Here is a 15,712-nt window from a genome sequence, read left to right as displayed (position 1 = left end):
GCAAACTATGGCACGTTTCTTGAATGGACTCAATCACCCTATCAAGAAGATTGCCGACTTCCAACCATACTCGAACCTCATCGAGCTAGTGCATCAAGCTACCAAAGCAGAACGGCAAGTACAAGACGACTTCAAGTATGCCAAGTTCTCATCCAAGTCCTATGGCCTCTCCAACAATCAAGCTTCAACGACTCCCACCACGAGCAATGGCGACAAGTCAAGTTACAAGAAAGCTTCGACAAGCTCAAGTCGTCCTCCTACTACAAGCAACTTCAAGCCGAAAGCTTCATCATCATCTACTCCAACCGATGAGACCATCAAGACAAGTTCCATCAAATGTTTCACATGCGGAGGCCGAGGCCACAAGTCCTTCGAGTGCACAAACAAGAGCACCATGATCCTCAACGACAACGACACCTACGACTCCATGAGTGAAGGAGAAATGGAAGCTCTTGAGCAAGTGGCCATGCACCGACAACTGAATAATGAAGAAGAAGATGATCACATCTTTTGTGACGAAGACTCAAGTCCCGCTCTTGTTGTCTCCAAGGTCTTGACTCTTCAACATCAACAAGACGAAGATCAAAGATGCCATATCTTCCACACAAAGGCCGGCATCAATGGACGGTCCGTCAAGGTCATCATCGATGGAGGGAGTTGCCATAACTTGGCAAGTGAAGAACTATGCTCCAAACTCCAATTGGTCAAGATGAAGCACCTCCCCTACAAGGTTCAATGGCTAAGCGACACCGGTACCATACAAGTTGAGCAGAGAGTACAAGTCTCTTTCAAGATCGGCGCCTATGAAGACACTTTGGAGTGTGATGTCCTTCCGATGACCGTCTGCCACCTCCTTCTTGGACGGCCATGGCAATTTGACCGAGGTGTCATTCACAATGGGCGTACAAATCACTATAGCTTCAAGATGAAAGGGAAAGAGTTTGTGCTACGTCCTATGTCTCCAAGCCAAGTGCTCGCTGACAAGCAAAACACCCGTCATGGAGAGAATAGTGAGAGAGTGAACCACCAAAAAGAGAGTGAGCGCCACAAGCCCAAATTGAGTGCCTCCACGATGAGCGACAAGAAAAACTTAGTCCTATTTGCCACCAAACGTTAGATGAGAGAAGTGTGTGAGAACCCATCAAGTGTCCTACACTATGTCCTATTGTGCAAGAATGAGGCACCAAAAACTAACAACTCTCACGATCTACCTTTGGTGTTATCTTCTTTATTGCAGGAATTCCAAGATGTTTTCCCCGATGAGCTACCTCCGGGTCTACCTCCACTACGAGGCATTGAGCACCGAATTGATCTCATCCCCGGAGCGCCACTTCCAAACAAAGCACCCTACCGCGTCAACCCCGAAGAAACCAAAGAAATTCAAAGGCAAGTAAAGCATCTCATAGACCATGGACATGTGCGTGAAAGTTTGAGTCCTTGTGCCGTACCGGTCATTCTTGTGCCAAAACGAGACGGTAGCTTTCGCATGTTTTCCGATTGTAGACCTATCAATGCTATCACCGTTCGTTATAGGTATCCCATTCCACACCTTGATGATATGCTTGATGAACTTTGCGGTGCCACTATCTTTTCCAAAATTGATCTTAAAAGTGGTTACTATCAAATCCGCATACAAGAGGGTGATGAATGGAAAACCGCTTTCAAAACAAAGTTTGGTCTATATGAGTGGTTAGTCATGCCTATGGGTTTATCGGAAGCACCCGGTACTTTCATGCGTCTTATGCATTACGTGTTTCGCCCTTACATTGGTGAATTTGTTGTTGTCTACTTTGATGATATCCTTGTGTTTAGCAAATCTCTCAAAGAGCATGTCACCCACCTTCGCACCATGCTACAAACTCTTCGAAAAGAGCAACTTTATGCTAATATGGAAAAATGCCTATTTGGTGTTGATAAGCTTGTTTTCTTGGGTTTCGTAGTATCTTCTAAGGGTGTTCATGTTGATGAATCTAAGATCAATGCTATTAAAACTTGGCCCCAACAAACCAATTTGCAACAAGTGCGTAGTTTTCTTGGTTTAGCCAGTTTCTATCGCAGATTTGTGAAGGATTTTAGCACCATTGCTTCACCTTTGCATGCTTTGAGTAAGAAAAATGCACCGTTTGTTTGGGGAACATCTCAAGATATCACTTTCAATGAGCTTAAGAATTTGCTTACTCATGCTCCCGCGCTTGCATTACCCAACTTTGACAAACCTTTTGAAATTCATTGCGATGCTAGGGGTAATGGCATAGGAGGTGTGTTAACGCAAGAGAAGCGCCCAATTGCTTATTTTAGTGAGAAACTCTCCGGAGCGCAACTCAATTACCCTATCTATGACAAAGAGCTATATGATTTGGTGCGAGTTTTGCATGAATGGGAACATTACCTACGCCCTCATGAGTTCATCATCCATACCGACCATGAAACGCTTAAATACCTTAAGGGTCAAACTAAGTTGAACAAACGTCATGCTAAATGGAGTGAGTTCATTGGGTCGTTCCTTATGTCATCAAGTATATTAAAGGTAAGGAAAATGTTGTGGCGGATGCACTTTCCCGTATATGCATGCTTGTTAATCTACTTGAGTTAAATGTCATTGGCTTTGAGCATATAAAAGACTTGTATGAGCATGATTCTACATTTTCTATTCCTTATGCCAAGTGTTTGACGCATACTTCTTGGGATCGATACTACATCAAAGATGGATATCTTATGAGAGCTAACAAACTTTGCATCCCCGAGTCCTCTCTTCGCTTGTTGCTTTTGCAGGAATCTCATGGAGGCGGACTCATGGGACACTTTGGGCGGGACAAGACATTTGCTACGCTCTCCAAGAACTACTTTTGGCCCAAGATGTTCCGCGACGTCAATCGCTTCACCAACCGATGCTCTACATGTCGCAAAGCTAAGTCCAAAGCTCAATCTCATGGCCTCTATATGCCACTTCCAATTCCATATCACCCATGGGAAGACATTAGCATGGACTTTGTCCTTGGTTTGCCTAGAACTCGAAATGGCAAGGATTCCGTTTTTGTTGTTGTGGACCGATTCTCCAAAATGGCACATTTCATTCCTTGCAACAAGATAGACGATGCTTCACATGTTGCAAATTTGTTTTGTAGGGAAATCTTGCGCCTTCATGGAGTGCCAAAGACGATTGTCTCGGACCGCGACGTCAAGTTCTTGAGTTACTTTTGGAAGACATTGTGCGCCAAGCTCGGAATCAAGCTTTTGTTCTCTTCGGCATACCATCCACAAACCGACGGCCAAACGGAGGTGACCAACTGCACGCTCTCCACTCTACTACGCGTTTTGATAAATAGAACATCAAGGAGTGGGAGGAGTGCCTACCCATCGCCGAGTACGCCTACAATCGTGCAAGACATTCGACTACCGGCAAGTCCCCCTTCGAGGTCGTCTATGGCTTCAACCCATTGTCTCCATTGGACATTCTACCTCTACCGCTACAAGAGCGCACAAACATGGACGTGAGTGCCCGAGTCAACTTCCTCAAGAAGATGCACGAAGATACAAGAAACACCATCGAGCGCCAAGTACAACGACTCGCGACCAAGCTCAACGTCAACAAGCAACCCATGATGTTCAAGGTTGGAGATCTTGTGTGGCTACACCTTCGCAAGGATCGCTTCCCCAAGGAACGCAAGTCCAAGCTACTACCCCGAGCGGATGGACCCTTCAAGGTGCTTGCACGCTACAACAACAACGCATACAAGATCGACATCCCACGCGACAAGTACTCCGTGAGCGACATCTTCAAGATCAAAGATCTATCCCCGTCCCATGGTGATGAGGATTTTGATCCGAGGTCGGATCTTTCCCAAGGGAGGGGAGATGATGCGGAGCATCCTACGGTCATTCCCATGGACCTACCATCGTCTCATCAAGAGCCAAGAGGACCTATGACACGTGCACGAGCTAGAGCTCTCGAGAACGAGGTGACTTCCTTCCTTAGTGATATCACATATGATCCACTCGAGACATGGCTACTACCTAAGTCCGATATGCTATGCATGATTAGGTGTCAAGAGGAGCCTCCCGAGGATGCACGTGAAGACGGACAAGCCGCCAAGTTCACGGATGAAGAGAACCAACGGAAACGGGCAAGTTCACCTTCCAGGCCCCGGACATCCGACCAAGTCCCCGGACATCCGGCCCCTGGAGCAACCACAGCAGCAGCAGCCCAGACGCCCAATCCTACAGGGCCCGGACATCCGGCCCCAGCCCGGAAATCCGGTCAAAAGCCCGGACATCCGGCGCCACACTACAGAACATCCAGAAGTTTTAGCCTCCAGCCCGGACGTCCGACCCCCCAGCCCGGACATCCGGCCCCTCCTGAAGCCCCGGACATCCGGCCTGTCGCCCGGACATCCGGCCACCCCTGTCTGCGCACAGTAAGGGCCGAGGCCCATGTACCCCTTCGACCCCCTAGACTATATATACTCCTTCTCCTCCATATTTCTAGGGTCAATATTGGTTTAGCTCATATGTGAGATAGAGCATTGCTCATCCATACAGATCTCCTCCTCGAGAGAGACTGCGGCCCCTCTTCGGAGACGATCCACGTCGGATTCAAGACCCCCTCTTGGGTGGCCCCCCTCAAGACCTCCTTTCGGAGAAGAACCGATTACCTATGTATCGCCCCTTGTTGGATTTGGATCGTGTATCTCTTTGTGTTCCGAGGATCTAGCACATGTGTGATTGTTCTTGTTGGTTTGAGTGATTCTCTCGTATCTTCCCCTCGTGTTTCCCCTCGTGTTCTTCGTGTTCTTACTTGGGATCCGCTCCTTTCGTGAAAGATTGGCCATCTAGGGTTCCACCCTACATCACAGGAGCTGCTCGACAAAGGTTATATACGCGAATCCCTTAGTCCTTGTGCTGTTCCTATCATTTTTGTGCCGAAAAAGGATGGTACTTCGCGTATGTGCGTAGATTGTGGAGGCATTAATAATATTACTATTCGTTATCGTCATCCTATTCCTAGGCTAGATGATATGCTTGATGAATTGAGTGGCTCTACAATATTCTCCAAAGTTGATTTGCGTAGTGGATACCATCAAATTCGTATGAAATTGGGAGATGAATGGAAAACGGCATTTAAAACTAAGTTTGGATTATATGAGTGGTTAGTCATGCCTTTTGGGTTAACTAATGCACCTAGTACTTTCGTGAGATTAATGAACGAAGTTTTACGTGCTTTCATTGGACGATTTGTGGTAGTTTACTTTGATGACATATTGATTTATCGCAAATCTTTGGAGGAACATTTGGAACATTTACGTGCTGTTTTTATTGCTCTACGTGATGCACGTTTGTTTGGTAGCCTTGGGAAGTGCACCTTTTGCACCGACCGAGTGTCTTTTCTTGGCTATGTTGTTACTCCACAGGGAATTGAAGTTGATAAAGCCAAGATTGAAGCTATTGAGAGTTGGCCGCAGCCCAAAACGGTCACACAAGTGAGGAGTTTTCTAGGCCTCGCAGGATTCTATAGGCGTTTTGTGAGAGATTTCAGCACCATTGCTACACCTCTCAATGAGCTTACAAAGAAGGATGTGCCTTTTGTTTGGGGTACCGCACAGGAAGAAGCCTTCACGGTATTGAAAGATAAGTTGACACATGCTCCTTTACTCCAACTTCCTGATTTTAATAAGACTTTTGAACTTGAATGTGATGCTAGTGGAATTGGATTAGGAGGTGTGTTATTACAAGATGGCAAACCTGTTGCATACTTTTCTGAAAAATTGAGTGGGCATAGTCTGAATTATTCTACTTATGATAAAGGATTATATGCTCTTGTTCGGACTTTAGAAACATGGCAACGTTATTTATGGCCCAAAGAATTTGTTATACATTCTGATCATGAATCTTTGAAACATATTAAAAGTCAAGCTAAACTGAACAGTAGACATGCTAAATGGGTTGAATTCATTGAAACTTTCCCTTATGTCATTAAACACAAGAAGGGTAAAGAAAATGTTATTGCTGATGCATTGTCTCATCGCTATACTATGCATTCACAACTTGACTTCAAAATATTTGGTTTGGAGACCATCAAAGATCAATATGTGCATGATGCTGATTTTAAAGATGTATTGCAGAATTGTAAAGAAGGACGAACATGGAACAAGTTCGTCGTTAATGATGGATTTGTGTTCCGTTGTAACAAGCTATGCATTCCCGCTAGCTCCATTCGTCTTTTGTTGTTGCAGGAGGCGCATGGAGGAGGATTAATGGGACACTTTGGCGTGAAGAAGACGGAGGACGTACTTACTACACATTTCTTTTGGCCAAAGATGAGACGGGGTGTTGAGCGCTTTGTTGCTCGCTGCACTACATGTCAAAAAGCTAAGTCACGACTCGATCCTCATGGTTTATATATGCCTTTGCCTGTACCTAGTGTTCCTTGAGAGGATATATCTATGGACTTTGTTTTAGGTTTACCTCGAACAAAGAAGGGGAGGGATAGCATATTTGTTGTCGTGGATAGATTCTCGAAAATGGCACACTTTATACCATGTCATAAAAGCGATGATGCTATTAATGTTGCTGATTTGTTCTTTCGTGAAATTATTCGCTTACATGGTGTACAAAATACTATTGTTTCAGATCGTGATACTAAATTTCTTAGCCACTTTTGGAGATGTTTATGGGCTCAGTTGGGGACTAAACTGCTTTTCAGTACTACTTGTCACCCCCAAACTGATGGACAAACTGAAGTAGTCAATAGAACATTGTCTACAATGCTTAGGGCTGTTTTGAAGAATAATAAGAAAATGTGGGAAGAATGCTTGCCTCATATTGAATTTGCTTATAATCGTTCATTGCATTCTACTACTAAGATGTGCCGTTTTGAAATTGTGTATGGTTTCCTACCTCGTGCACCTATTGATTTGTTGCCTCTTCCATCTTCGGAGAAGGTTAATTTTGATGCTAAACAACGTGATGAATTGATTTTAAAAATGCATGAGTTAACTAAGGAAAACATTGAGCGTATGAATGCTAAATATAAACTTGTTGGAGATAAGGGTAGAAAACATGTTGTGCTTGCACCTGGAGATCTTGTTTGGTTACATTTGCGTAAGGATAGATTTCCTGATTTGCGCAAATCAAAGCTAATGCCACGTGCTGATGGCCCTTTTAAGTTTTTAGAGAAAATAAATGATAATGCATATAAACTTGAGCTGCCTGTAGATTTTGGGGTTAGTCCCACTTTTAACATTGCAGATTTGAAGCATTATTTGGGTGAGGAAGATGAGCTTCCGTCGAGGACGACTTCATTTCAAGAAGGGGAGGATGATGAGGACATCAATACCATTGTTACACCCACAGCCCCTGCTGCTATACATACTGGACCAATTACTAGAGCTCGCGCACGCCAATTAAATTACCAGGTACTTTCGTTTCTTGGTAATGATTCTAATGTTCATGAGAATATGATGCTGCCTAAATTGGATACATTTGTTTTGCTTACAAATGAAGGGCCTAGCTTGGAGAAGGATGAACATTGGAGCAAGAACAAGCATGGAGATGATGGCATGCGCAAGGGGAACAAGAACGGAGTTACAAGTGATGATTTCAGGACGTTGAAGCCACCATAATGCGTGCATGAAGCCTCGGACGAAATATACAAGATGCTACTTCATAACTTTCGTCCAGAGGCTATTCTAGGTGCTGCGTCACCTTATTATTGGGCCAGGCCCATGTAATTTCGAAATACTTGAGTATAGGCTGTTTTTAGCGTCCGTATGTGTGGGGAAACAAGAGATAGGGTTGGTTTCGGACCCCTTCCCCAAGGGCCACGAAATCCCCCCCCCCCTCTTCCTCCATATATACAACCCTTAGGGCGTCGTTTAGACTTTGGGTTTTGTTTAGATTAAAGTTCGCCATAGCTGCAACTTTGCGTACTTCGTTTGTGTTCAACGACCAGACAAAGGCGTCACAGAACCCCACCTTGATCGATAAAGCTTTCATCTTATATTCGCAATATCTAGATTGCAATCTCAGTTTCTTGCTTGTTCTTCGTTTGCTCGCAGGAAATAGACCCTCGTGGTCAGGTTGATCGTGCTCCGGTGTGGTCAATAACCTCTCGGAGTTGGTTTAGCGATTGCTAAGGCGCGACGTCCTCGCACGTTCGTAGTCGGATCGTCAAAGTCGACTTCCACCAAAGTGATATCCATCATCTCATCGAAAGACGGGACACCTTTGCCTCTATCAGCAGCGCAGCCTGCGCGTCCGTGGGAGCGCGATGAGCGTGAGACGATGAGCCAGCTGGGGTCAGCGACGAAGTGGCGGTGTGGCCGTCCCGCTGCACAGAAGGGTGCCGCGAGCATGCCTGCTGCCCGTTTCCCGGCGGACCGGTGGCGGTGTTGGCAGCGGGTGACGGGGAACGACAGGGAGGCCCGCCGATAGGGGCTGTTTGAGCAACACGGGCGGCGAGGGCGGCCCGGCGCTCAGCGCGGGCTCGGCGTGCGTCTGCCTTGGATGCGGTGGAGCGATGGGACGCGGATCGGCGGGAGGAAGGCTTCAGCGCACCCCTACCTGGCGCGCCAAATGTCGGATTTTGGGTTCTGGCAAAACCCTTGAGGTTTGAACACTGGGGTGCGCACGAAGATCTCTCCCCCTCTAGCTTACTCCCTCACCGCGATCTCAAAGCTTCAGCGCGTCGAGCTCGAAGAACAAAGGAACACACGGTTTATACTGGTTCGGGCCACCGATGTGGTGTAATACCCTACTCCAGTGTGGTGTGGTGGATTGCCTCTTGGGCTGAGGATGAACAGTTACAAGGGAAGAACAGCCTCCTGAGGAGAGGTGCTCTTGTGCTTGGTGAGCTTGTGTGGGTGAGGATCATCTGAATGGCTCGAGATCAGTTGCCCCGCTTCGATCCGTCCAAGATGAGATGCCTCCTACGGTGGTGGCTAGCCCTATTTATAGAGGCCCTGGTCCTCTCCCCAAATGTTAGGCAGGAAGGGATGCCACAATGGCCAAATTTGAAGGGAGACAACTAGTACAAGTTATCCTGACTAAAGGTGGTCTTCGCCTGCCAAAGGCTCTGGTGGTGACGCCGTCTTGGGCTCCACGGTGACCTCCATCCTACCGTCCTGCTGGTCTTGGTCTCGTTGCACCTATATGGAATCCTTTGCCTGATGCCTCGGGACTCCTCGCCTGCGCTTGCCTCTTTAGCACCAAAGAGGAAACGAGGACACTGCGCGCTGGCGCCCGCCTAGCCCCGGTCGTCATGGGTTGCATCACAGGAACCTCGCGAGGTGCCCCTTGCCTTGATCTCTCCGCCACTCGCGAGCCTGCCTAGTGAGGCCGCCCCCGAGGAGGTCTTGCGTCGTCCGCCTCGCGAGGCTTGGCCCCTCGCGAGGGTCTTGAGTGTTTGGCTAGTGAAGATGGGCCGTACAGGGCCGCTGGTGGAGCCACACTGTGGGCCGCAGGCAGGCAAGTCTGGGGACCCCCGTTCCCTGGACGCCGACAGGCATCCCCAAGCTTAGGGTATTGTCACTCCTTATTCTCCTCATATCGATATCTCACCCAAAACCTGAAAACTTCAATCACACAAAACTTATCGGAACTTCTTGAGACAGGTTAATATGATAAAGAGCAAACCACTCACTTTAGGTACTGCCAAAGACAAGATTCATAATTGTTCTCACACAATTCCTACTGTACCATATCATTTCATAATTTATATTGAGCAATATAAGCCATAGAAACTAGAAAGCAAGCAAACTATGCATTGAAACAGAATCTGTCAAAAACAGAACAGTCTGTAGTAATCTGTACTCCAACCATACTTCTGCTACTCGAAAAATTCTGAAAAATTAAGAAAAACGCAGGGAATTTGTATATCTATCACCTGTAAAAAATTAAGATCAAAAGCACATTCCAGTGAAATTTAAAAATTCCTGGACTGAGCGCAAAAGGTTTTATTTTTGGATAGAATCAAGTCAACTATCAGCCACGCTATCCCAAAGGCTTTACTTGGCACTTTATTGAAACAAAAGGAATAAAACATGATTACTACAGTAGCTTAATCATGTGAACACATAAAAATAGTAGGTAAAAGTGTTGGGTTGTCTCCCAACAAGCCCTTTTCTTTAATGCCTTTTTAGTTTGGCATGATGATTGCAATGATGCTCTCATAAAAGATACGAATTGAAACATAACAAAAGCATCATGAAGCATATGACTAGCACATTTAAGTCTAACCCACTTCCTATGCATAGGGATTTTGTGATCAAACAATTCATGAGAGCAAGAATCAACTAGCATAGGAAGGCAAAACAAACATAACTTCAAGATTTTCAACACATAGAGAGGAAACTTGATATTATTGCAATTCCTACAAGCATAAGTTCCTCCCTCATAATAATTTTCAGTAGTATCATGAAGAAATTCAACAATATAACCATCACATAAAGCATTCTTTTCACAAAAGCATAAAAAACTTATTACTCTCCACATAAGAAAATTTCTTCTCATCAATAGTAGTGGGAGCAAACTCAATAAAATAACTATGATGGGACTGAAAATTAAGATGATGACAAGTTTCATGGTTATCATTATTCAAAATAGCATACATTTCATCACCATAATCATCATAAATAGCAACTTTGTTATCATAGTCAATTGAAGCCTCATCCAAAATGGTGGATTCATCACTAAATAAAGTCATGACCTCTCCAAATCCACTTTCATCATTATAATCATCATAAATAGTAGGCATGCAATCATTATAACAAATTTGCACATCAAATCATGGGGGACTAAAAATATCATCTTCATCGAACATAGCATCCCCAAGCTTATGGTTTTGCATATCATTAGCATCATGGATATTCAAAGAATTCATACTAACAACATTGCAATCATGCTCATCATTTATACCAAACATTCAATTGAATTCTTCTTCTATCGATTGAGCACAATTTTCCTTTCCATCATTTTGACGGAAGACATTATAAAGATGAATAATATGATGCAACCTCAATTCCATTTTTTGTAGTTATCTTTTATAAACCAACCTAGTGATAAACAGGAAACTAAAAGATTCAATTGCAAGATCTAAAGATATACCTTCAAGCACTCACCTCCCCGGCAACGGCGCCAGAAAAGAGCTTGATGTCTACTACACAACTTGTTCTTGTAGACTTGTGTTGGGCCTCCAACCGCAGAGTTTTGTAGGACAGTAGAAAATTTCCCTCAAGTGGATGACCTAAGGTTTATCAATCCGTGGGAGGCGTAGGATGAAGATGGTCTCTCTCAAACAACCCTACAACCAAATAATAAACAGTCTCTTGTGTCCCAACACACCAAATACAATGGTAATTTGTATAGGTGCACTAGTTCGGCGAAGAGATGGTAATAAAAGTATAGCAATGATAGTAGATATTGACTTCTATAATAGGAACAATAAAAAACAGCAAGGTAGCAATTGATAAAGCTGAGCACAAACGGTATTGCAATCCTTGGAAATGAGGCCTAGGGTCCGTACTTTCGCTAGTGCAATCTCTCAACAATGCTAATATAATTGGATCATATAACCATCCCTCAACGTGCGATGAAGAATCACTCCAAAGTTCTTATCTAGAGGAAAACATAAGAAGAAATTGTTTGTAGGGTACGAAACCACCTCAAAGCTATTCTTTGCGATCAATCTATCCTAGAGATCGTACTAAAATAACACCAAGATATTCTTTCCGATCGATCTAACCAAGAGTTCGTACTAAAATAACACCATATGATACACATCAACCAACTCTAATGTCACCTAGATACTCCAATGTCACAGCGAGTATCCGTGAGTTGATTATATGATATGCATCAAACAATTTCAGATTCATAATACTCAATCCAACACAAAGAACCTCAAAGGGTGCCCCAAGATTTCTACCGGAGAAATAAAGACGAGAATGTGCATCAACCCCTATGCATAGATTACCCTAATGTCACCTCGGGAATCCGCGAGTTGAGTGCCAAAACACATATCAAGTGAGTCAATATGATACCCCATTGTTACCACGGGTATTCATAGCAAGACATACATCAAGTGTTCTCAAATCCATAAAAGTATTCAATCAGATAAAACGAAATCTCAAAGGGAAAACTCAATTCACGACAAGATAGAGAGGGGAAAACACCATATGATCCGACTATATTAACAAAGCCCACGGTACATCAAGATCGTGACATCTCAAGAACACGAGAGAGAGAGAGAGAGAGAGAGAGAGAGAGAGAGAGAGAGAGAGAGATTAAACACATACCTACTGGTACAAACCCTCAGCCCCGAGGGTGGACTACTCCCTCCTCATCATGGTGGCCGCCGGGATGATGAAGATGGCCACCGGTGATGATTTCCCCCTCCGGTGGAGTGCTAGAACAGGCTCTAGATTGATTTTTCGTGGCTACAGAGGCTTGCGGCAGCGGAACTTCTGATCTAGGGTTATCCCGAGGTTTTTTTTCAATATTTGACAATTTATAGGGTGAAGAGGCGGTGCGGGAGGTCACCGAGGTGGGCACAACCCACCAGGGCGCGCCTGGGCCCCCAGGCGCGCCCAGGTGGGTTGTGCCCCCCTTGGAGCACCCCTCTGGTACTTCTCTGGCCCATCGTGGGTGTTCTGGTCCATAAAAATTCTCCAAAAAGTTTCACGGTGTTTGTACTCCGTCTGATATTGGTTTCCTGCGAAGTAAAAAACAAGCGAAAAATAGCAACCGGCACCTGGCACTATGTCAATAGGTTAGTCCCAAAAATGATATAAAGTTTCTATAAAATGATTATAAAACATCCAAGGATGATAATATAACATCATAGAACAATCAAAATTATAGATACGTTGGAGAGGTATCACTGCCCGGCCTTCACCCCGGCATGCGTCGGGTGCGATGGCCCATGAGCTTCAGGCCGGCGTTGCCCTCACGGTACGATGGTGTTGCGGACCCTGAGGAGTTCCTCCGTCTGTACACGCAGGCCATCCATGCGGCAGGTGGCGACGACAGAGCCATGGTAAACTGGCTCCGCCTGGCCCTCACGGAGGCCCCTCGATCTTGGCTCCGTGTCCTCCCGGACGCCTCAATCTCCTCTTGGGAGGTGCTATGCGACCAGTTCGTCGCGTGCTGCGTGGCTCCGGTGCCCCACGCGGTAGCGTGCATCATCAGTGGGTCACAAGTGCCTGCCTCTGGCCGCCACGTCAAGCAGTTTTTCCTTCGAGAAAGCACTACTCGGCCGTAGCATGAGGCTTCTCGGGGCCACGCCGGGCCGGAGGCCGACATCACCTCTGACTTCAGAGATCACCCCAAGACCACGGCCGCTGCGGGTGCACTCCCCATGCTATGCACGCCCACCGTCAGCAACGTCGCGGTCACCAAGACCCTCATCGACTGCGGCGTCAGCCTAAACGTCCTCTCCATGGAGACCTTTGACCTGCTCCAGGTGCCATATGACCAACTCATGCCCACCAACCCTTCTCGGGGGTGGTCAAGGACTCAGACACCCCCTGGGGCAGGTGCGCCTCCCTGTCACCTTCGGCAAGCGCGAAAATTATCGCACTAAGCTGATCGACTTCGACGTGGCCCGCATCGGCCTTCCGTACAACACCATCCTAGGGTGTCCAGCCCACGCCAAATTCATGGCGGCAACCCATCCGGGCTACAATGTCATCAAGATGTCGGGCAGCAGCGGCATCATCACGGTGGTCGGAGACACGAAGGACGCGGTCCGGGCCCTCAAGCTTGCCTACAGGGCCGCTGCGGCCTCATGCCCTAACACCGGGGATGCCCCGGAGGCTCGGGAGGCCACGCCCGTAAAGAAAAAGCAATTGTTCTCTCAGGACCGGGCCGAGACGGAGCAGGTGCCTGTCGACAGTGGGCCTCGGGCCCCACCTTCACCATAGGCGCCGGCCTCCCCCAGACCAGGAGGAGGCGTTGGTTGGCTCCCCGAGGGCCAACAAAGATGTATTTGCGTGGAAGCGTCCGACTTGGACGGTGTCCCGAGGGAGGTGATCGCCCCGGTGCACGCCCGGTGAAGCAAAAGGCGCGGCATCCAGCACAAGAGAAGCAAGAGGTCCACAAGTTGCAAGAGGCCGATGTCATTCGGGAAGTGCGGCACCCAGATTAGTTAGCAAACCCAGTGATTGTCCCCAAGAAAGGGGGAAGGAGTGCATGTGCGTCGACTTCACGAGCCTCAACAAAGCTTGCCCTCAAGACCCTTTCTCGCTCCCGCGCATCGACCAAATCGTGGTTTCCACTCCCGAGTGCGATCCGCTGTGCTTTTTGGATGCTTTCTCAGGATATCATCAAATCAAGATGGCGACAGAGGACGTCGCGAAAACAGCCTTCATCTCCTCGTGCGGCGTGTATTGCTACACATGCATGCCCTTCGGGCTACGGAACGCGTGTGCGAACTTCCAGCAGCTGATGCACATCGCGCTGAAGGAAATATGCCCCAGAGGCAATAATAAAGTTGTTATTTATATTTCCTTATATCATGATAAATGTTTATTATTCATGCTAGAATTGTATTAACCAGAAACTTAGTACATGTGTGAATACATAGACGAATAGAGTGTCACTAGTATGCCTCTACTTGACTAGCTCGTTAAATCAAAGATGGTTAAGTTACCTGGCCATAGACATGAGTTGTCATTTGATTAACGGGATCACATCATTAGAGAATTATGTGATTGACTTGACCCATTCCGTTAGCTTAGAATTTAATCGTTTAGTATATTGCTATTGCTTTCTTCATGACTTATACATGTTCCTATGACTATTAGATTATGCAACTCCCGAATACCGGAGGAACACTTTGTGTCCTACCAAATGTCACAACGTAACTGGGTGATTATAAAGGTGCTCTACAGGTGTCTCCGATGGTATTTGTTGAGTTGGCATAGATCAAGATTAGGATTTGTCACTCCGATTGTCGGAGAGGTATCTCTGGGCCCTCTCGGTAATGCACATCACTATAAGCCTTGCAAGCAATGCAACTCATGAGTTAGTAGCGGGATGACGTATTACGGAACGAGTAAAGAGACTTGCCGGTAACGAGATTGAACTAGGTACTGGGATACCGACGATCGAATCTCAGGCAAGTAACATACCGATGACAAAGGGAACAACGTATGTTGTTATGCGGTTTGACCGATAAAGATCTTCGTAGAATATGTAGGAACCAATACGAGCATCCAGGTTCCGCTATTGGTTATTGACCGGAGACGTGTCTCGGTCATGTCTACATAGTTCTCGAACCCGTAGGGTCCGCACGCTTAACGTTCGGTGATGATCGGTAATATGAGTTTAGGTGTTTTGATGAACCGAATGTAGTTCGGAGTCCCATATATGATCACGGACATGACGACGAGTCTCGAAATGGTCGAGACATAAAGATCGATATATTGGATGACTATGTTTGGACTTCGGAAGGGTTCCGGGTAAGTTCGGACAAATAGCAGAGTACCGGGGGGTTACCGGAACCCCCCGGGGAGTGTAATGGGCGTATTGGGCCTTAGTGGAGAAGATGAGGGGCGGCCAGGGCAGGCCACGCGCCCCCTCCCTCTCTAGTCCGAATTGGACAAGGAAGGGGGCGGCGCCCCCCTTTTCCCTTCCCCCTCTCTCCTCCTTCCTTCCCTCCTACTCCTACTCTTGGAAGGGTTGGAGTCCTACTCCCGGTGGGAGTAGGACTCCCCTTGGG

The sequence above is a fragment of the Aegilops tauschii genome, chromosome 2 (assembly GCF_002575655.3).
Source record: "Aegilops tauschii subsp. strangulata cultivar AL8/78 chromosome 2, Aet v6.0, whole genome shotgun sequence".
In the NCBI taxonomy this organism is placed as follows: Eukaryota; Viridiplantae; Streptophyta; class Magnoliopsida; order Poales; family Poaceae; genus Aegilops; species Aegilops tauschii.
Note: the sequence above shows the minus strand (reverse complement) of the source record.